General features: G+C 36.4%; 1 pseudogene; it reads right to left on the reverse strand.

The window, feature by feature from the left end:
- Positions 1 to 395: 395 nt before the first annotated feature.
- On the reverse strand, positions 396 to 980 carry LOC101054378 (coiled-coil-helix-coiled-coil-helix domain-containing protein 2 pseudogene; annotated as a pseudogene).
- Between the last annotated feature and the right edge of the window lie 20,365 nt (positions 981 to 21,345).

Below are 21,345 nucleotides of genomic sequence, written 5' to 3' on the forward strand. Positions count from 1 at the left end.
TAAAAAAATTACTAGTAAGATTAGTATCAATGACTTATAAGTAGATACAAGATGAAACATAAATTAACTCCTGCTACCAAATTCATAGGGCCAAGTATAATCCCATTATGAAATCTTTTTCAATCACTAAGCATAGTCCAGCTACAAGGGCAAAAGGATAATAAAAAATATTGCTAAAACATTAAGTGAAAATACATTGAAAAGAATTTTTTTTTTTTTTCACATCTTGGAAGGAAATCGCTTTATTCTAATTAACTTACAAAGAATAAAATCATAACAACTAGTTTAAGGAGGCCACACAAACATTTGACCAGCTCCAAATTCTACAGAGTAGGAACACCCCCTTCCATTACAATCCTGAAGCAAGGAAGCTAGGAATGACAGGAGAAGTTTAACTGATGGCTACACTTTACACCTTCACTATTAATTAAATTTTTATATTAAGTTAACTTGGTTATGAGAGCTGGTTTTCCATTTCTCCAGTTTGAACTTCTTGATTAGGCCAATCCGTTTGCAAGTCGGCACTGTATCAGCACCTCACTGAAACCCTCACAGAGCGTGATGTCACCCTGGTTCTGGGCACACTCCAAGAACAGTTTGATCCCATAGAAGTACGGCTGCTGCTGCTGTGCCGGCTGGCTTCCCTGAGGCTCCTGGTAAGTGATGTCAGGCATCGCAGGCTCAGGATCACTTCCTCCACCGAAGCCCCCAGTAATGGCGTGGCCCAGTGTGTGCCCCACAGCAGAGCTCACAGCCACGCCAGCTGCAGTGGTTGCCATCTGGGACAGCAGAACTGGCTGCCGGGGCGCAGCAGCAGGAGAGCCACCTGCAGAGGGGATGCCGCTGCTGGTGGCTGAGCGGCTGGTGCTGGCCTGGGCGCAGCTCTCCTCTGAGGGGCCCGGCTGGCCGGAGGGGCCATGCGGGAGGTGCGACTTTGGCTTTCACGCGGCATCCTAGCGACCGGGCTGCTCGGCCTTTAGACGTGCAATGACCAGGGGAAAAGAATTCTTAAAGACAAGTAATACAAGAACACACCAATTTGCCATCACACTTTATGTTCAGCCCTTTAGTGAAAAAAAGTTTTCTAATTAATATTTCATTTACCTTGGGGACAAGTACATAATGCAGTCATCAATTTGCTTAGATTCTGAAATACCATTCATTTATGTACATATTTTCTCTAGTCAAATGTACTATTCATATCACTTGTCAATTTGCATATATTATATCATCATGCATAATTTACCATGTTTTGAATATTTTATTAATAATGGTCGTTTTCTACAATTTTTATATGCATTTGAATTTTAAACACTCAAACATTTGAAAGCTTAAGTAGTCAACACTTGAATTTTAAAATACTATTTGTATGAAATAAAATATTTAATTATAAATGTTAACTGTATGTTATTTCTGTGACTATTCAGATAGATAGTGGGCAGTTAGTATAAGCTACTTTGTTAATAAATACAAATTTTTAAATAATCCATGAAATGTTCTTTTCAAAGTACTTTGTTATTTCATTTCATTTAAATTTAGCATAAACTTAACTTCACCAGTCAATCCTTTATTTGCTCTTCTCCATTAACTCATGACTACTTTAGCTCTTGATTCCAAACATGATATTTAGGTTCAGAAGTTACAACATTAACAACATAATCCTTGAAGTCACAATCATGTTAACCAATTTTGACATTTTTATATTTTATAGGGCCTATTTCCAATATTCTATTGTTATTTAATTTTATATATATATATATATATATATATATATATATATATATTAAATCCTTGTTACTAAATTAAAAATAGACCTCTGGAAAATAAATGGAAAGGTTTTTCTCTTTTTTTGGATTTCATTTTTTTTTTTTTTTTTTTTTTTTTGAGACCAAGTCTCACTCACTTTGTCACTCAGGCTGGAGTGCAGCAGCATGATCTCAGCTCACTGAAACCTCTGCTTTCCAGCTTCAAGTGATCCTCCTGCCTCAGCCTCCTGAGTACCTGAGACTACAGGTGCACACAACCACACCTGGCTAATTTTTGTACTTTTAGTAGAGATGTGGTTTCACCATGCTGGCCAGGCTGGTCTCAACTCCTGACCTCAGATGATTCACTTGCCTCAGCCTCCCAATGTTCTGGGATTATAGGAATGAGCCACTTTACCCAGCCAAATTGAAAATTATTTTTTATGAAAAAGGTATACACAAAGCAAAGATATTTTTACAATGTGAAAGTGAATTATAATTAAGAAAAGTATCTACAGGCTATATTTGAATAGTTCTATTTCAATAGTTAGCAAAGAATTTGTTAGTTCTGCTAAATAAAAAAATTTCCAACACTTGTTAAAATGGTTTATTTAATATTAAAATGATAGGTGTCAAAATGATTCTAACAGGGAAGAGAGATCAGGTTCAAATCTGAACACAGCAAAGATATCTGGGGAAGCATAGCTAATGAGCAGAGTGAAAGGGGGTCAAATATTAGTAAGAAGAGACATCAAGGGTAGGGGATTTCTTCTTAGCTAACTTAAGAGGATTTTTGCTGAAGGCAAGCCAGAGTTATCAGACATCAAGGGTGAGAGATTCTCGCTAAACTGTCGTAGCAGGATTCTTGCAACAGCGGGACTAGGCAGTGTAAAGACAGGACCCAAGGACAAAGTAGAGTCAAAAAGTGTGCTCAGAGAAGCCTGATTAAAGCTTAGACAAGAAGAAAGTGTTAGTTCAAAGGTCATTTTCTATACTTACGATTTGGCCATGAGCATCCCTATCTTTACTTAGTTTGGAGGAGTGGACTGAGCAGCGTGTATGAAAAAGGAGATTCGGAATAATTACCTACAGAAGTTTGAAAGGCAAGATGAATCTGGCCGTATGTTAAAATCCAAAAGAACTCTTCTGGTTATGAGGAATGTGTAAAATAATTCATACATTGCCCATTATATGAGTTAGGAATACATACATTTTCCCATGCTCATTCTTCAAAAAAGAAAAAGTGAAATACAAAGACAAGCATGGAAAAGCAATTTATCTTAGTTTTCGTAAGAAATTGTTCTTCTAAAGTTATGTTATATAACTCTATGCCCTTAGTTTGAATCTCTCATTGAATCATATCTAAATTAACTAATAAAATGAACTTTGGATTATATATGCCACTGTGTGCAAATTAACATCTCTTAACTGTATGTGTATGTAAATATTGGCCATCAATGTAAACACAGCCATTTACATCTTTACAAAGAGAATAGCATTTTCAACTACAAATTCCTTCTAAAATTTGATCCATATCAACTGAGATTATTTCAAATAATTACTAAACTGATTTGGTTGAATAAATATGGAAAATATTATCTAAGCTATGTGAATCTATTTTATTACATTCCTGGAAATTAGGAAGAATATTTATTTCCTTTTATTAAATATGAGTTTCTGACTTAACAAAAATTATAATAGTGGGTCAGTAAACTGAATATTTTTACTATGAATGGAAAGTACTCGGAAATAGCTAAAGAACATTTTCATCGCAGTTAACATTTGCCTGTATAGAACAGGTTAATATTAAAATCTATTTTTTTCATTTAATACAATTTAGCAAATGAAGAATTTTCTATTGGTTCATTTTTTCTCACATTTCTCCCATGTTGACCTTTCTCTCACTTCATGTTGCAAGATGTCAGTTCTTACTTCATTTATCACATTCATATTCAAGGCAAACTAAACGGAGGCAGGAAGGTAGGCTAGACATTTATGCTTTTTTACACAAACATCTACAGAGTGTCCAGCTATATCACACTTACAAAAAGGTGGTTCCTACTTCCAAATGACGATGGATAAAGATTGGAAAAATAAAGAAAAAGGACTGCCACGAATACATGACAGCAAAAATAATTTGGCACTTAGACTCATGACCAAATTGAAGTTCTGTAACTAATGAATTAAAAAAAAAGTAATATTGGGCAGACAAAATCCACGCTGGTATGTATACAACTAGAAATCTATTGCCAATTTTGATTAAGTTACTTTCAAAAATTTATTCTATGTTTTAGGATTATGCCCTAACATGTGTTCATTAATTGTTTGTGTTCTTATACCTTGACATATTGGATACAATTTTTAGCAATAAGTAGTGGGCCAAGATGGAAATTTGAAGTTTCAGAAAAACTAAACATAAGACAAAAACAATGTCTATTCAACTAAAAAGGACTTGGCAACAAAATTCTCTGATTCTATATCAAATTCCTAAAAAAACAGTGCAATATGTATCAGTGATTATTAACTACCATAGGGTAATAATAATAATAACAATAAATGATCATAAAATAAATTAGTTAATGGAAAATGATAGGCATTAATTATTGAATGATAAAGCATAATGCAAAAACATAATTATAGTAGAAATAACCATACCCACAAACATAACAGTCTGTATGTAGAAGTCTAGGCTTTCCAAATTAAAGTTGGTTGCTCACAAAAGCCTTGAAAAGAGTGAGAAGTTAGTTGGGTGATCACATTTTTAAGCTTTGAAGCCACGTATTGTGGTATCTCATCTCAGCACCACTATAAAATAAAGTTTTAATCCTGTTCATGTCACTCTTAATTTTCACTAGCTTTCCAGGTAAAGAAAATTTATGTTCATCCCTTCCTTGATTCATCCCTTTCAACAGTAACGTTTTAACTGGTTGATAGGACTTAACATCACTGCAACTATTTTATACATTTATGAACATAATCAACCATCTGTGTGGACATGTTTATTTTACACCTCTATTTCAGCTCAAGGAGTATAACACAGTGGCTTCTTTCTTTCATTTGCTGTATCAAATCCATGAACACTTACCTTTAGAATGTATCAGATTACTTTAACTATTTACTAGCCATGTCCAGGCAACCGTTAAAGCACTGGATCTTTGGAATAGCTTCATAAATGATCATCCTATTTCTCTCACTTTGATTCCTAGAGGTTTTTTTTACAGCCAGGAGTCAGAATGACTGTAAAACATAAATCAAATAATTTCAGTTTTGCTCAGAGCTTTCTAATTGTTCCCCTTCTCAAAGTAAAACGTAAAACCTTGTATTTTCTTGTGTAAGCAACAATATGGGATCCTCCACCATGCCTCACCCAACTTCTTTTATCACAGCCTTCATTGCTTTGGTCGTTCTATCCTTAATAGCCTCCTGATATTTCTTGGAAATGCCAAGATTCACCCACCTTAGAAACTACTTTGTTTATCGGTCTTGAAAAGATCCATATGCTCTAGACATTTGCTTGCTATTCTACTTACTTTTGGACCTCTCAAATGAATTCTTTCTTAGAGACAGCCAGTAACTCTGCATCTGTATTCAAATTTCACCCTATAACTTATCCACATGTTAATACCGCATTTTCTTTTTTTATTTTTCACTACCTTTCTCCCCCCAAAAGAAAGAATGTAAGCTCTTTTAGTCAGGGACTGCTATTTCTTTTTTCTTTTTTCTCTTTCTCTTACCCTGGCATGAAGACTCATTTCTGGCTTAGAGCAAATGATTAATAAATATTTGTTGAATAATCTTGCATAAATTAATCCTTAATTTGTCAACTGCTGATTCACTTTGCTCTGAAATCAATGACAATAAAAAAATTGTACTTCTATTTTGTATTTTTTTACTCAAAGTAAATATTTATTGAGAATTTAATTTAATTTATGCCCTGTAAACTGCTAAACTCCTAAATCCATTATGCCTATATATCCCATGAGGTAGTTTTTCACTTTTCTTTGAGGATATAGCCGGCAAAGCAGAAACTAGTCTAGGACTTATAATCTAATTTTATTACATGGAGCAGATTGCATCAAAGTGGAAATAACAAAGAAGCAAAGCAAGGAGTAATGATGAAAATATTAGCACTAGCAGGGAACTAATCCTTTCTTCAGTATAGAAGGTCAATGGGAGAAACTGAAGGTCCAAAGCCCCAGCGATGAGCCAGTTCATAGTGGAAAGACTACTGGTAAGCCCATCAAATATACATTGGATAAAGAAAAGGTGGCACATATACACCATGGAATACTAAACAGCCATGAAAAAGGATGAGTTAATGTCCTTGGCAGGGGCATGGATGAAGCTGGAAACCATCATTCTCAGAAAACTGACACAAAAACAGAAAACCAAACACCACATGTCCTCACTCATAAGTGGGTGTTGAACAATGAGAACACATGGATGCAGAGAGGGGAACATCACACACTGGGCTCTTTTGGGAGTTGGGGTGCTAGGGGAAGGATAGCAGGGGGTGGGAGGGCTTCAGGAGGAGTAACATTAGGAAAAATACCTATTGTAGGTAACGGGAGGATGGAGGCAGCAAACCATCATGGCATGTGTATACCTATGTAACAATCCTGCACAATCTGTACATGTACCCCAGAACTTAAAGTAAAAAAAAAGAAAAAGAAAAAAAAAAAAAGGCTGCTGGTAAGAAATGGGACCAGACAGAAATATGATCTCTGTCACAGGTGTCATTAGAAGCAGAGAAAACAAACAAGAATAGAAATGGCCCTTCTTCTTGCCTTTTCCTGCTCTCCACTCTGGCTTTTGCCTTCCCTTGCCCTAGTCTACGCAAAGACCAGATGACAAGGAAACATGGGAAATGCAGATTTCTGTGACAACAACAACAAAAAAATAAAACTGCTGAAGAAATTGATCTGAGAGCAAACTAACTTTGGGTCAGCATATTAATATTATCATGTCATTTTAAAGATTAAAAACTTTACAGATTAAAAAGGTTCAGAGATATGAGACAACATTTAAGACAATCAGGTTACATATCCAACCAGCATTTACACTAAAGGAAAAAAAAATCATAATGCCTTTTTGGTATTTTGATATTTCAAAACAAAATAGTTATACGTTTTGGTGTCTGTGTGCACATAAGATGATGCTACATTAAATAAAAAATTTAAGTTAAATTTCTAAAGACAGAGTAAGGGCTGATAATAGTTTTCTCACCAAGGCACATTTTCAAGCAGTTAAGTGATTCTAATTATCTAGTAAGGAAAAAAAAATAAAACACAGCATACGGTCTGGCATAGAGTTGGCATTCAGTGACTGTTTTTTGAAAGTTATTATGCCCTTGAGGCTGTTACAATTCCAAAATGAGATTGAACAAAGTTTGTGATAGTTGTGATTGCATCTATAATTCATTTATAGGTGTTTAATTCCCACCAAGGATAATCCAGGTACTTCACTTCCATTCATCTTTTGTAACATTTACTTGATACACATTTTGTGTGCTTATCAAACCTTTCTGTTATATTTTTCAAAGGTTTATTGGCCCTACAGGTTAACTGGAGAAATAGTGTTTTATTCAAAGTTATAAAAAGGACTTTATCATTCTATTATCTCTACACAAATATTCATTATGAATACATAGATTACTTAAGTATCTACTTACCTGATAATTTACAAAATGATTTGAGAACGATTTAAGGTTATGTGGTCTGCTTTCTGTACACATAACCCACATACTAAATAATTTATTAAAATCCATAAAATACTAAATTAACTTAAAGGTCACTAGGATCTCAGAAGACTAAATGACCTTTGATGCTAGAAATCACTTACTATTTTTCCAGGTTTTACATAACATGTGTCACTGCTCTCTAGATACTTCTTATAAAAATTAAAAGAAAACTCACACAAAATGAAATGTTATAAAATATGTAAAATTTTAGAAACTGTCATAATGAGATGAATACTTAAAGCACTGCTCTGGAAAAATAATTAAAAGATAAAAGGTCCTTCATGTCTTTTGCTAGTTGTATTCCTAGATATTTTATTCTCTTTGTAGCAATTGTGAATGGGAGTTCGCTCATGATTTGGCTCTCTGTCTGTTATTTGTGTATAGGAATGCTTGTGATTCTTGCACATTGAGTTTGGATCCTGAGACTGCTGAAGTTGCGTATCACCTTCTTCAAGGAGAGCTACAAACCACTGATCAAGGAAATAAGAGAGGACACAAACAGATGGAAAAATATTTCATGCTCATAGTTAGGAAGAATCAATATTGTGAAAATGGCCATACTGCCCAAAGTAATTTATAGATTCAATGCTATACCCATAAAGCTACCATTGACCATCCTCACAAAACTGGAAAAAAACACCTTAAAGTTAATATGGAACCAAAAAAGCCTGCATTGCCAAGACAATTCTAAGTAAAAAGAACAAAGCTGGAGGCATCACACTACCTGATTTCAAAGTATACTACAAGGCAACAGTAATCAAAACAGCATGATACTGGTACCAGTGGAACAGAACAGAGGCCTCAGAGGTAATGCCACACACCTACAGCCATCTGATCTTTGACAAACCTGACAAAAGCAATCAATGGGGAAAGGATTCCCTAATTAATAAATGGTGTTGGGAACACTGGCTAGCCATGTGCAGAAAGCTGGAACTGGACCCCTTCCTTACACCTTATACAAAAATTAACTCCAGGTGGATTAAAGATTTAAACATAAGACCTAACACCATTAAAAACCCTAGAAGAAAAGCTAGGCAAAACCATTCACAAGGACTTCATGACTAAAACACCAAAAACAGTGGCAACAAAAGCCAAATAGACAAATGGGATCTAATTAAACTTAAGATCTTCTTCACAGCAAAAGAAACAATCATTAGAATGAACTGGCAACCAACAGAATGGGAAAAAAAAGTTTGCAAGCTACTCATCTGACAAAGGGCTAATATCCAGAATCTACAAGGAACTAAAACAAATACACAAGAAAAAAACAAATTCATCCAAAAATGGGTAAAGAATATGAACAGACGTTTTTCAAAAGAAGACATTTATGCAGCCAAAAAACATATGAAAAATTGCTCATCATCACTGGTCATTAGAGAAATGCAAATCAAAACCACATTGAGATACCATCTCATGCCAGTTAGAATGGCAATCATTAAAAACTCTGGAGACAACAGATGCTAGCAAGAATGTGGAGAAATAGTAATGCTTTTACACTGTTGGTCGTAGTGCAAATTATTTCAACCGCTGTGGAAGACAACATGGTGATTCAAGGATCTAGAAATAGAAATACCATTTGACCAAGCAATCTCATTACTGGGTATATACCCGAAGGATTATAAATTGTTCCATTATAAGGACACATGCACATGTATGTTCATTGTGACAGTGTTTACAATATCAAAGACTTGGAACCAACACAAATGTCCATCAATGATAGACTGGATAAAGAAAATGTGACATATGTACACCATGGAACACCATGCAGCCATAAAAAAGGATGAGTTTATGTCCTTTACAGGGACATGGATGAAGCTGGAAACCATCATTCTTAGCAAACTGACATAAGAATAGAAAACCAAACACCACATGTTGTCACTCATAAGTGGGTGTTGAACAATGAGAATACATGGACATAGGGAGGGGGACATCACACACTGGGGTCTGTTGCAGAGTGGGGGGCTAGGGGAAGGATAGCAGGGGGTGGGGGCTTGGGGAGGGATAACATTAGGAGAAATACCTAATGTAGGTGATGGGGGGATGGAGGCAGCAAACCACATGGCATGTGTATAGCTATGCAACAGTCCTGCAAGATCTGCACATGTATCTCATAACTTAAAGTAAAATAAAACATAAAAAATAAATAATCAAAAGACATCTGTCTTGAAATGGTAATAATTTTCATGTTTATTTAAAATAAGCATAGATAGAAATTTAAAAAAAAATGATAAAGTGAACTCAGACTAGAAAAATCCTTTAGTAATGAAAGAAAAGATAAAACAAGACTTAAAATATTTTAAATAATGTATTTACCTTACATGGTTTTGAAAAGCCCATCATCAAGTTTTAAAGGTCAATTTTATATCCATAGCAATTTTGGTCTTGGTCTACGCCAAAATTCTAAGTAGAGAGTTTTTAGAATTTTTGCTGTGGTAACATGTTAAACTTTTTTCAACATACCCAATGCAAAATTTTTAAGTAAAATGCATGTTAGGAATATCTCATCCTGCCCTGCCTCTCAGATCTTATATCCTTATCTTATAACAACTGGCTGCTCTGTGACGGTCACTCAATCCCTGCTAGGAATTAGGAATCTTTCTCTGTTGCTGGGTCCTCTTCATCACTTTCAAATTGTTTATGCACAGTTTAATTTTGAAGGCTATATACTTGATATTTTTGGATTCAAAAGACAAATATTGATGCTATTTATTCACAGGTAAGTATATATGCATTTAAATATTAACTCAATATAAATGTATTTGGCATGCATTACATGCTGAGAACTTTTCTAGGCCCTGAGGCTAGAACAGGGCACAACATAGACAAGTCTGCTTTGTGAAGCAGACAACAGATGACTTCCGTGTAAAGTGCTAAGTTACGCTGGGGAAAAATAAAATTAGAAAAGTAGCTAGAAGGTGTACTAGAGATGAGGAGAAACTGAGAAGGCAGGTTGCTGTTTTATATAGAGAGGGCAGAGAAGTCTCCTAGCAAAAGGCAGCGTTTTACCATCTACCTGAAGGATACTTGAAGCCTTGATAACTCTAATTAGACATCATTAAAATAGAATATATTTATATAAACAACAAAACATAAAATATTGATTTGGCACCATAGCCTCTCACTTATTTATTTTAAGCTTTAATTTCTCTATGTGTATAAAGCATGACAATTTTTGTTTTATTGTGCCCTTGCTATGATTCATAATTCAAATAACAACTGTGAAGCTTTAGCATTGTACCTGGTATATATGAAAATATTCAGTAAATGTCAATTATTGTTACAACTTCTAAAAACAAAAATAAAGGACAAAAGATGAGATTTGACTAAATTTTGACCATATTTTTTTAAATGAATTTTATAAATACATGTTTTCTTTCCAAATGAGTTTATTCTATTTTAGAATTTTAAAATATCTTAGTGCAGCCCAATTCTCCTCATTTATTGTCTAGGGAACCAGCCCCCACATACCCATGGGTACCCCAAGTTTGGTGGTGACAAAGGATTGAGAAAAAGACAGATAAAGAGTGAAAGTGAGACCAGGGTCCATCACTTATTACTGGAGGCAGTGAAGGCCCCAAACTCTGATCTCACAGTATTTATTTGTTACAATCTCTTTATCTATAGGGTAGGGATGGAGTCATGGTGAGGAGAGGGTGACATGATGGTGGAGTGAATCAGTGAGCCAGAACAGGTGTGTCATTCTAAAGACTGGTAACAGTGGTGGTTCGGGAGTTTCACAAAACATGAGCATGTGTTTATCACTGGCCTATTATCTATGTGCAGCTGGTGAAGCACGGGCCTCACAGGGAGGCTACAAGTCTGGGTATGTCTTAGTGCTACAAAGGGGCTTTATGTCCTTGAGCACAATGTTTATAGTAACTGGGCCAAGTTCACCCTGCACCAGAACATGAGACATGGAAAGGCTTTCCTCCCCAGAGGCCTCCTGTGGCCTTCTGCAGTTTGTTGTCCCTGATTTATTTTATACATATAACCAGTTTATTTAGGCACAGTGTAAACCCTTCCTCTGTTGCTGCTTCTCCTAACATATTGAAGTTAACATTTACTTTAATCAGTAAATTTTTAGTCTTATATTTCTCTGTTTTACTGGTTACTAAGTAAATGTATTCCAAGCTTTACTGTATTTTAAAATATTAATATTTTCTTCAAAATATTAATTTGTTATATTAATAGTTATTTAGATTACTATGTATCTATTTTGTAACTTGTTTTATTACTGAACTTTTATTTCAATACTTAAATATTATATTTCCAAAGATTTGTAGAAGTTCAACAATATCATTTCCAGAGAAAGATCATTTTGTCTCCATCTCTGTAGCTTTAGCATTTGTAGGACAATAGTTAGAAATTTTACAAAATGTTAAAAAGAGTTGGACAGCTAAACATCATTTAATTTGTAATTTGAAAAATATAAACTAATACTTATTTCACATTTAATTAAAAATGAACATTAATTTGTGACTTTGCTTTTACTATGTCAGTGGATATAGTCACAATTTTTCTATATAATGGTCCCATTTCAATGTTTTAAAGACCTTTAAACTATGGATTTTATGTTTTCATAAGATAAGTTTTAGAATTATTATAAATATCCAATTGGGGTGTTTTCCTATTATTTGGGAAATTCCTTTTTTTCTAATATTGCTTTCCTATTTCTTCTTTCTGAAATGTATCATAGCTTCTTTTGTTGCAGAGAATGTAAAGAACGTCTGAAAATATCCTATGGCTATGTGAAAGTTGTCACATTGTTCTATGGTAATTTTTGTGCTAATTTTATTCTTACAGCAGTGCCTGGCATAAAGTTTGGGTCTATCATGGTGATGTGCTGGTGTACCTTACATATACCTTTGTTATATTGCGCTTCACTTACTGTCTTTTCTACAAACTGAAGGTTTGTGGCAATCCTGCACTGAGGAAGCCTACTAGTGCCATTTCACTAACAGCACGTGCTCACTCCATGTCTCTGTCACATTTTGGTAGTTCTTACTATATTGCAAGCTTTTTCACTATTATATCAGTTATGGTGATCTGTATTCAGTGATCTTTGGTGTTCCTACTATAATATGGGGAGAAACCACAAACCATGTTTTTAAGAGATAGCAACTTAATTAATAAATGTGTGTATTCTGACTACTCCACTAAATATACCTTGCTTATCTCTCTCCCAATCTTAGTGACTCCAATTTGTGAGACACAACAATAGTGAAATTAGGCCAGTTAATAATCTTACAATGGACTCTAATTGTTCAAGTATAAGAAAGAGTTGTATGTGTCTTACGTTAAATCAAAAGCTAGAAATACTTAAGTCTAGTGAGGAAGACATGCTCAAAAGCCAAGACAGATCTAAAGCCAGAACTCTTGTTTTAAACAGTTAGCCAAGTTGTGAATGCAAAGCAAGAATTATTGAAGGAAATTGAAACTGCTGTTCCAGTGAACACAGGAACAATAACAAAGAGAAACAGCCTTACTGATGAGACTTAGAATGTTTTAGTGGTTTGGCCAAAAAGTCAAATTAACCACAACATTATTTTCAGCCAAAACATAATCTAGATCAAAGCTCTAACATCCTTCAATTCTATGAGGGCTAAGAGAGGTAAGAGAAAACTGCAGAAGAAAAGTTGGAAGCTGACAAAGTTGGTTCTTAAGGTAAAAGGAAAGGAGCCATCTTAACATCATAAAAGTGGAAGTGAAACAATAACTTCTGATGAAAAACTTCAGCAAATTATTTAGAAAACTTAGCTAAAATAATAGATGAATGTAGCTTCCCTAAACAACAGATTGTCAATGTAGACAAAACAGCTTTATATTGAAAGAAGATTTCATCTAAGCCTTTCATACCTAGAGGGGAGAAGTCAATGCTTGGCTTCAAAGCTACAAATGACTGATGCTCTTGTTAGGGGTTAGTGCAGCTAGTGACTTTCAGTTGATGCCAATGCTCGTTTACCATTTGAAAATCTTATGGCTTTTAAGACTCATGCCAAATCTACTCTGCCTGTCTCTATAAATGAAGCAACAAAGCCTGGATGACAGAGCACTTGTTTATAGCATGGTTTACCAAATACTTTAAGCTCACTGTTGAGATATACTAATCCAAAAATAAGATTCCTTTTCAAATATTACTGCTTGTTGACAATGTACCTGGTCACCCAAGATCTCTCATGGATATTTACAAGGAAATTAATGTTGTTTCATGCAACCTAACACAACATCAATTCTGTATCCCATGAAACAATAAGCAATTTTTATTTTCAAGTCTCATTACTTAATAAGTGAATTTTGTAAGTCTATAGTTTTCATAGACAGTGATTCCTCTGATGTATCTGAAAAATCTTTTGGAGAAAGATTCATCATTCTAGATACTTTGTGAACATTTGTAATTCATGGAAGAAGGCCAAAATATCAATATTAGTAGGAGTTTAGAAGAAGTTGCTTCCAACCCTCATGGATGCCTTTGAGGGCTTCAAGACTTCAGAGGAGGAAATAAATGCAGATGTCGTGGAAAGAGCAAGAGAAGTGGGATTAAAAGTTGAGGCTGAAAATGTCACTGAATTTCTGCAATCTTGTAATAAAACTTTAACAGATGAGGAGTTGCTTCTTCTAGAAGAACAAAGAAAGTGGTTTATTGAGATGGAATCTACTCCTGTTGAAGATGATGTGAACATTATTGAAATAACAATGAAGGATTTAGAATTGTCCTTAAATGTATTTGACAGGCAGTGGCAGGCTTTGAGAGGATTGCCTCCAATTTTGAGTGAAGTTCTACTGTGGATAAATACTACCAAAAGATATTCTATGCTACAGAGAAGTCTTTCATGAGAGAATTATTCAGTGAAGCATATTGATTGTTGCCTTAAGAAATTCTCACAGCAGCCCCAGCCTTTAGCAAACACAACCCTGATTAGTCGGCAGCCACCAACATCAAGGCAAGACCCTCCACCAATCAAAACATTATGACTCACTGAAGGCTCAGATGATTGATGTTACTTGGCAATAAAGCATTTTTAAATTAAAGTACGTACATTATTTGTTTAAACATAATACTATTGCACGCTTTACAGTATAGTGTAAACATAACTTTTACATGCATTGAGAAACCAAAAATTTTTGTTGACTTGTTTTATTGTGATTGTTGCTTTATTGCGGTATTCTGGAACAAAACCCACAGAATATTCAAGTATATCTCTAACATAAAGAGAATTTTTAAAAATTCTTAACGTATTTTACAAAAGTTATCACCTTATAAGTACTCACTCAATATTTTACTTATGGAGTACGTCTTGATTATTAAGGGCTTTCTTAGGTTTATTGCATATGTAGTAAATAAAACCTCAACATTTCAATCATGATGTAGTAAATAAAACCTCAACATTTCAATTCCATGTATTGTTATCATGACATATTTTAAAATTTTAGCAACATTCAAGAACTCTTAGTTATATTTTTAAAATTTAAGCCTAATGATCATGCTTTTTATAAAAGCTTTCATTTGATTTCATTTTCAATGATTATAGTCAAATTCTCTCACTATGTTGGCTCTTTTTCAATCAGATATTTCTAGTTTCATGAATGAGGCAATATATTTCTTCCTTGAAAAATAGCATAAACTTAAAATTAAATTAGATTCATATGCAGGTGTATTTGAATAATTTAAAGGAAAAATCTTACATTGCAGACCCAGAAAAATATTTGTTTTTTTATATTTTGGTTTGTTTTTAGTTATTTTAGTGTTTTAGTTAGCTTTTTATAAAAAAAAATACTTCACACATATTCTGTGTCTCAAATATGTGTACAAACTAAATGCAGTTTGCTTTCCAGCTACAGTTGACCCTTGACCATAGTGTGGACTATGCAGGTCCACTTATATATATATACTTTTTTCAATGAAGTTCAATTTAAAAAATCAGTGTTTTTCGTCAGGTGGTCTTTTCTATAAACAGGTTCCATAGGGCCAGGTGGGAAACTTGAGTATATGTGAATTTTGTTATATTAAGGTTGCCCTTGAACTGACCCCAGCCTACATGGAGGGATAACCATATGTTGTATTTTTTTGTTCTTTTTACTTAGAATTACTTTGGCTATTCGGGCGCTTTTTCGGTTCCAAATAAGTTTTAGAATTTTTTTTCTAGTTCAGTGAAAAACATTGGTAGTATGATGGGAATAGCCTTGAATCTGTAACTTGGGTTGGTCAGTATGATCATTTTAATAATATTGCAAACACCAAGCTTTGGTAGAGTCAATGTGATATTGGACCTGTGGGTGTGCAGAAGACAAGAGTTGAGCTTAGGGAACCCCAGACTGAATTTCAAAGGATGTATGGAAATGCCCGAATGTCTAAGCAGAAGTCTGCTGCAGGGGAAGGGCCCTCATGGAGAACTCTGCTAGGCCAGTGCAGAAGGAAAATGTTGGGTGAGAGCACCCACACAGTCTCCACTAGGGCACTGACTAGTGGAGCTGTGAGAAGAGGGCCACCATTCTCTAGGTCAAAATGATAGAGACACCAACAGCTCCACACCATGCACCTGGAAAAGCTGCAGGCACTCAATGCCAGCTTGCAAAAAAGCAGGTTGAAGGGAGGCGGTACCATGCAAAGTCATAGGGGTGGAGCTTCCCAAAGCTAGAGCATCCCACCCTTGCATCAGCATGACTGGATGTGAGACATGGAGTCGAAGGACATCATTTTGGAACTTTAAGGTTTAATGACTGCCCTATTAGATTTCAGACTTGCACGGGGCCTGCAGCTCCTTTGTTTGGGTTAATTTCTCCCATCTCCAATGGGTGTATTTACCCAATGCCTGTACTCCCACTGTATCTAGGAAGTAACTTTCTTTCTTTTGATTTTGCAGACTCATAGGTGAAAGGGACTTGCCTTTCCCCAGATGACATTTTGAACTTAAACTTTTGGATTAATGTTGAAATGAGTTAAGAATTTGGGGGAACTGTTGCAAAGGCATGATTGTGTTTTGAAATGTGAGGACATGAGATTTGAAATGTGAGGACATGTGTTTTGAAATGTGAGAAAACAAGATTTGAGGGCAGGGGCATGGGCCGAATTATATAGTTTGTGCCAACCCAAAATTTCACCTTGAATTGTAATTTGAATTGCAATCCCCATGTGTTGGAGGAAAGACCTGGTGAGAGGTGATTAAAACATGGGGGACAGTCCCCTCATACTGGTCTCATGATAGTGAGTTCTCATAAGATTTGATGGTTTTATAAGGGGCTTTTCCCCACTTTGCTTTGCACTTATCTCTCCTTCCAACATATCAAGAAGGACATGTTTGCTGCCCTTTACATCAAGATTGTAAGCTCCCTGGAGCCTCTCCAGCCATGCAGAACTGAGTCAATTAAACCTCTTCTGATTCTAAATGACCCAGTCACAGACAGTTCTTTATAGCAGCATAAGAACAGACTAATACAGTCATCCACCCCTTTGTATTTGTCTGAGTTGATTCAATGAACCCAACTCCCAGCTCTATGATTTTTTCCTTTGCTTAGTCCCTTCTGCTGTTAATACTTCCAGTTATGCAATGAAATTCTCATAGTGAGTTTCTCAGCTGTTTTAGATGAGTTTGTGTCTTTTTGTCTGTTTGTTTGAGATGGAATCTTACTCTGTCAACCAGGCTGGAGTGCAGTGGTGTGATCTTGGCTCACTGCAACTCTGCCTCCTGAGTTCAAGCAATTCTCCTGCCTTAGCCACCTGAGTAGCTGGAACTACAGGTGGGTGCCATCATGCCTGGCTGTTTGCATTTATGGTGGAGATGGGGTTTTCCATGTTGGTCAGGCTTGCCTCAAACTCCTGACCTCAGATAATCTGCTTTCTTCATCCTCTCAAAGTGCTGGGATTACTGGAGTTAACCACTATGTCTGGCCAGACTTTGGGTGTAAAAAAAAAAAGACTATTTCATCTCTTAGCTCTTGTTTCTTTCTAATTGATTTTTTAGATTCTTTTGTTTGTCTCCTCAATCTCAGTAATCTTCATTGCCATCAAGCTTCTGAATGCTGTGTCTATTATTTCATTCTTTTCAGCCTGTTAACAACTTTTGCTGGGGTGCTAATGTGGTCATTTGAAGGTAAGAAGACACTCTGGATTATTGAATTGCCAGAGTATTTATGCTCATTCTTTCTTATCTGTGTGAACTAATGTTCCTTTAATCTCTGATGTTGTTTTCTGGATCTTTGTTTTCTGGATGGGGCTTTTGGCATTTATACACTTTGATGCCCTTGAGTGTTTGACTATGCTGTAAGTTGCATTTAATTGACTGGCTTCGTTTCTGGATGATTTCAGGCGGCCAAGGCTTAGCTCAGCCCTCCTGGGATGTGTGCTCTAACACTAGGAGGGGTGGAAACCTGACCAACAGCATTATTCTCTGCCCCCTCAATATCAAGCACCTACTGTACTGGCACGGCCACAGCCTTCTCAGTACACCAGCAACAACAGTCCAATGGGGGATGCCAGCAAAAGTGCTTCATTGGGGCATTTGCTGTGGGGTCCATGCTTATGCACATGTGCACCAGCTGCACCAAAGGTGCTGTGTGGCATGTTATGCTCATACTCACCCTGGCAGTTGCAGGTTGGCAGGGTTTGCACACATGCCAGTGAGGCCCATGCAGTGGCAGCAAGGTCTGTGCACATGTACATGGTGGCAAAATAGTGAGTGCAGACTGTGCACAAGTGCATGCTGGCAGTGCGGGGAGGGGAGACTGTAGGTAGGTGTGCACTGTCGGAGGTCCATTTGCAGAAGCTCTCCAGTGGTTAGGTGGAGTCTGCAGCTATGGTGATGGCCCCCGAGAAGCTTCCTGTTTGGGCATGCAAAGCTGCCCTGCAAGATGGTATAGCCAGGCAGGGACCCCAGGAGAGTCCAGCTGATAGGAGAACATTGTAATCACACTGGCACATCTCATGGGCAAGGTAGCTCTTCTTTTCAGGTTGACAATCAATAATGGTCAATGGCACTCAGGGGAGTGTGGCAAGCCTAAGGGAATGGGTGTCCCTGGCTGTGCTGCTCTTCACACATTCCCATTTCAAACTATCTGGGCCCTCAATACTGGAGTCCTTTCTTTGCTACTTCTCCAAGCAAGTTTCCCTGCCAGCTCAAATGTCCATGAGGATTGTGAGCTCTCCTAAAGCTAGGATTCTGGAGTTCTTTGGAAAGAGTGAGCCACTCTATCCTATTTAACTCACCCCTTCCCTCACCTCTCAGGGCCTGAGACATTGACCACCGCCTGCAGAGGTCTGTCCTGTAGACCTTGACTCAAGGACAGATGAATGAATGCACTCTCTCACACCATTAACAGTGATTCAAGTGGGCTAGGGAGGATTGTCACTGCTTTCACAGCCAATTGATCAAGATTTCCTGTCCATCGTTACATTTATTCAGTCAGATTTTAAAACAGTGATTCTAACTTAACACACTTGAGGATAATTAACATGGATAAAAGAATGGTTTTACCACTGATAAAAGCTTTAGGGTCCTGGAGTAAACACCATAAACAGGTAATTTCCCTTTGATCTCCCCTTGAGAGGACTGCCCAGTACAAAATTTGCATAAGTAAATAGTTAAAATGGAGACAAAGGGATTGGAGTAAACAGATGTAAACTGGGAAAGCCTTCTATCTTCTCCAGTCTCTCTTTCCTATGTTCACATAAAAGAAGCAGTGGCCTTCAGCCTGCCCCAATAAAACCTTTCGGCCTTCTTAAAGGTTTGAGATTACAATCTATAACTTCTCCTAAAATTTTTCTATATTTTGCCAGCCATCCCAAGTGAATTTCAACATCCTGCAACCCCATGCTGGGTTCCCAGCTCCTTAAGCCCAGGGTCTCCCTCCTCTCTCCTTCCACTCTCACTTCTTTCCTTCTGAAGATCTGCTCAGAGCGTGCTGGTTCTCTTGATGGTCTGGTCTTTCGGAGGAAGGTCATCCTGGCTGCATCTTTATGGCCATTTTGGCTCTTCTGTCTTTTAGGATTTCTTTGGTGTGTATCAGGTGTTCATATATTAAGGATTTACATGTTGGGTTTAAAAATTAAGATGATAAACCAAGACTTCTTCAGTGTGATAAAAGGAAGCAAATGATAAAATGTATTTAAGTTACAATGCTGCTCTTAAGAAGTAGTCTGGCTGCTACATTTTAAAGTGTCTTTTTTTTTTTTCTTTTCCCCTGTGGTTGTTTTAAGGATTTCTCGTTCTCTGTCTCCGTCCGTTTTTCTGGCTCTTTTGTTTTCTCGTTCTCTCACATCAAATTTATTGTTAAGTGCTAACTCAGTGGTAATTTTTTTCTTGAAATTTACTGGGTTTCTTGAATGAACACATGTACATTTCATCATTTGGAAAGATGAAACCATTAAATATTCAAATATTGATTTGCCCCATTTATTTAATTCTAGATCTCTATTTAAATACATCACCTTGCGCAACTCATTATGTGAGATAATCACTCTTCTGCATTTCCATCTTTTCATCTCACTGCATTGAACTGCGCTCATTTGCTTTTCTGATTTAGTTTCCAGTGATCTAGTTTTTTTTGCTGTGTCCAAAATATTAACATACTCATGCTCCTGACGTTTAATTTTGGTCATAATGTTGATGAAAAGACGGTTGCTGGGTTCAAGGATGACCCTGAAGAGGCCTTTTTCCGTGCTCAGCTTGGCCTCCTGGCTTAGGTTCTTGGCTTCCCTTATTTGAAGAATCGAGCAGAGAGCCTTAACCTCACAGTGAGCATTATAGTTCCAAATAAGAGTTAGCTGACTGAGAGAGTGTGCAGCAATGCAGTTTATTGAGCAAGGGAAAGTAAAGTTTTCACAGCATGGAAGGGGACTAGAGGGGGTTGTTGCTGTTTGTCAGGGCTGCCTGAGCTTATATCCCCGAGCAATTTTGAGTTGCCGACTGTTTGCCCCCTAGTCCTGAGTGGGAAAAAAGCTTGTGACCATGAGTCACGCGATTTTCTTTTTCTGGTGGCTGTTTGTTTCCTAGTTTCTATTGAACTTGTAAGCAGTATTGGAATGTGGTTAAACAGCTAACTGATATTTTGAACACAGCCTCCTGATGTGGCTGAAGTACTCGTGTTGAACTTTTTCCATGCTAGGGTTTCCGAAAAGTTCTGCATAGACCCGAAAAGTTTTATTCCCTCAGTAATATCATTTATTCTTTAAAATCTATTATTAGTTTCATGTTAAAAATGAAAGATTACATTGTATTGTTTTCATTTGGCAAATATTTTAGAATGTATTTTCTTAAAACATAATACAAATACATGTTTTCCAATGTGTCTGTAATAATACCAGATCTGCAATTTTTGTGACTTTTTTTCTGCGATTATTCCTGCTCCTTATTGCACAGTTTGTCTTGTTTCCTTGCATTCTTTATCAGCTTTGAAAGTATGATGCTCACTGCTGCTGCCAAAATTATTTAGGAGGATTTCTCAAATACTGGAATGATGACTTCCTATATAAAATAATTTTCTTTATTTTTACTAGGTATCTCTGACGATTATCTTTATGAATTATATAAATTAAATTAGTAGCATCCTGCTGTGTCAGCTTGCCTGTGGACTATCCCTTAAAATCATAGCTTTTCCCATTTTTTCTACTTAACCTGGTTTATTCATTTTCAGGATAATAATCCACACATTTTTCTGGAAGTGGAGAGAGAAGAGTCAGTAATCTTTTGATTTAAACATACTCTGACATTGTAGACCTTTAAAATTATAGCACAGGTTCTAGAAAGTGGATCTCCAAGAAAATTTCCCAATTTTGGGTGGTGTTTCTACTGCTGCCTTCTCACTTATCCAACAATGAGTTTCTTCTGAATCAAACAGCCTTCTCAGAAAGTATCAGATAAATGTGCC

The sequence above is a fragment of the Saimiri boliviensis genome, chromosome 3 (assembly GCF_048565385.1).
Source record: "Saimiri boliviensis isolate mSaiBol1 chromosome 3, mSaiBol1.pri, whole genome shotgun sequence".
In the NCBI taxonomy this organism is placed as follows: domain Eukaryota; kingdom Metazoa; phylum Chordata; class Mammalia; order Primates; family Cebidae; genus Saimiri; species Saimiri boliviensis.